Source organism: Ambystoma mexicanum, chromosome 6q (genome assembly GCF_040938575.1).
Source record: "Ambystoma mexicanum isolate Mex_15411 chromosome 6q, UKY_AmexF1_1, whole genome shotgun sequence".
Taxonomy (NCBI): domain Eukaryota; kingdom Metazoa; phylum Chordata; class Amphibia; order Caudata; family Ambystomatidae; genus Ambystoma; species Ambystoma mexicanum.
The window spans coordinates 1,462,136,005-1,462,139,017 of record NC_090937.1 but is presented as its reverse complement, the minus strand read 5'-3'; positions in this window follow the sequence as shown (position 1 = coordinate 1,462,139,017).

The following is a 3,013-nucleotide window of genomic DNA, read 5'->3' as shown; positions in this document are numbered from 1 at the left end:
CTTCAGCTCTAATTCCAGTGCTGATCTAAATGTTGAATAGGCTTTTCTCATTCCACCTTCCATTTGAGACCCATCAATAACTTTTACCAAAGAAGGTGTTATTCTCCTTTACCCTCATGATCCATCTTTCGAAGATTGGAGCTGACGGGGGTGTCACCCCTGTCTGTCTTGTAACCGCCAGAGTGGTTACTGGAGAGTATGGAGGTTCAAACTCAGGGTTAGTATATCCTTCTGCCAGCGACAAAGGGTAGCACCCATATGGGTGCGGTGCAGAAGAAACTCCTACACTATCCTTTCTTGTCCCTTCCTCAACAGTTATAATTTTATGGGTCTTCCCGTCCTTCTCATACAATCTCCATAACGCCAAGATATTCAAACTATTCACCAATTTCGAACTTGTATGCTTAGTCACTAGGAAAGCATGCAAGTTCTCCAACATACCCTTATCATAAGACCCTTTGTTATGCCAGGAATTAAGCATTTTGCTTTTCCCATCCCTCAACCCTTCTCGATGGTATTTCAAAATGTTCACCTTATATCCGGGGAGCACCTGACATGAATGATTCAATGGAGTCACCATGCTCAAGACTAATGTAACTCAAACACATTTTCAAAAATCACAATATAAACCCCAAGAAACAAACCCACAGCACAACAATTACAAACCATAAAAAATCATTTTTTTCTTAAAAAAATTAATTTCCTGCACTCTCTCCTTACTCGCCTTCACCACTACCATCTTAGTAATCAGACACTCCTCAGGCATACACTAAAGACAGCATAATATCAAAACACACGGCAGCAAACAATCTTCTTTACTTCACTTGACCATAGAGAGGATTTCCATGTTTTCCACTACAACACCGCTGTATCTCTCTCTTCTTTACTAGTACAACACTCTTGACTACATTGCTGTCTTTTCCTGACTACAGGAAGATACCCTTCACTACTTTGACTAATCAAGAAAAAGCGAGACACAGGCTCTGTCTGTACAATCGATACAAAGTAAGGGGTTACCAAGGGTACACTCCAGAAAGGTATCTACAGGTGGCCTTACCATAAAATGTCACCTCACCCTAAGGCATTGGCTCCTGCCACCCAGACAAGCAACCTGAAGGGTATCAAGACTATTCTTACAATGGACGTGCAGGTGCGGGAGACCACACCTCTAAAATAACAAACAAGATGAAGACCTACGACATAGAATACTTAATTCACTCTTCCAAAAACACTCACTCTTACAACCTACTTGACCTCATCTAACCTTACACACATCTATCTTGCCCTATCCAAGAATTTAAAAAGAGTATTTCTTTTCCTCTATTACCCTCTTGCTTTACCTGGCAAAGATGCACTCTCACGAAAGTGAACCCTGAAGCGTCCAACATGGTGCTCCTTTAATCTAGCCTGCGCAGCCGGGCCATGATAACATAATTCTGAGGGTGAGGGGGGACAGGCAGGTCTCTAACCAATATGGTATCTGTAGTTCTCCTACTTTTCGAGCACGAAACTGGTCCTTGCAGAGAAGCTCCGCAGCCACGCCCCTAATGTCTTGGAGAGCTTGGGGCCCACCCAGGGATGCCAAATCTAGGATTGGACCTTTTTATCACAGTAACCAAAAGCAGGCCAGCCCTTAAAGAGTATGTGCACACTTTGTCCATAAAGCAAGTTTATCCTGCAAATGGAAGGGAGGGGTTAGATGACATCAATGAGTCAAACTAACCTGTCTCCCCAAACCATGCAAATAACACATATGTTCTACAATTTGCAACAGTTAAAACACTCCCAAAGGTTTTGTTACAAAGTCAACCCCCACACATGATTGGTTAAACCTATACAATGTAACTATATTCCCTTTAGTTCCCACACTTCTTATTGGATACATTCGTCTAAGCACCATCCTCTTTAACTTATAATTGCATGTTTCATATTTACACTACACCCCTCTCTTGGGCCTTTCCATATTTGGTCATTGTCCCATCTTCTAGTTACACAATTTACACAACTTACAAACAATTTCAATTATCACAGGTTCCATCTGGTTAGAAACCTTTACCCCAATTTATGATGCACATGGCTAATCTATGGAGATTCCATTGATGTAAAGAGGAGGAGAGCAAACACATTTCCTTTTGATCTATTGTTGCTGGTTTTATCACCCAAACATGTTGGTGTCCATATTTCATTCTTAACTATGCGACTTACCATTCCAGCACACATGGCCCCAACTCACACCTTGGCAACTCTATTGAAAATCCATGATATATTGGTGCTCCTTTCCCCCTGCAATTAGCCTGCATCAGGTTTAATTGACTGGCCCTAACAAGTGGCCGGAATACTCCTGTGATTCAATAACAGACTCCTAGAGAATGCATCCACCCTTCACAATGCACCTAGACCATAAAAAAGACCTGCTCAAAACTGGCCACCTGATATTCATCGCAATGGCTGCTGTCTTTCCTCAACCTTGCAAAACTCGTTTTTCAGTCACACCCAGCTTTTTAGCCAGCGCAATTCTTAACTTTTCAGAGAACTCTGCTGCAAAACAGATCTGTATATTAAGCCGGTCAGATAGCACATTGTGTAGACCGCTCGCTTTGACATCCGTGCAGAGCCTTCTGACGCAGGTTATAATCCCGGGAGGGCCAAGCTCTGCCTTTCATCCTTCCGAGGTTGATAAATGAGTACAACACTCAGTGGGTAATAATAAGCAGTGCTTGGATGCCTAAGGGTTCATCGCATTCTATAAATGCATATTATTATTATTATATTCATACTGCACAAAACCTATTTCCCAAGAGACCCCCATGCATTTGTATCTATACACTTGTTGGGGAGAAGCTGGATCCCCCCCCCAGGGCAGTGGGGGGCCAGCAGCCATACCCTCACCAGCTATGGGAGGCCCCAACACCTCCCATATGGCCCCCAGAAATGCAACAGAGTCCCAAGCAGGCAGCAGCATGTTTCAAACTGCATTTATTTCTAGGCAAAGAAAAAAAGCAAAAGAAAAGCA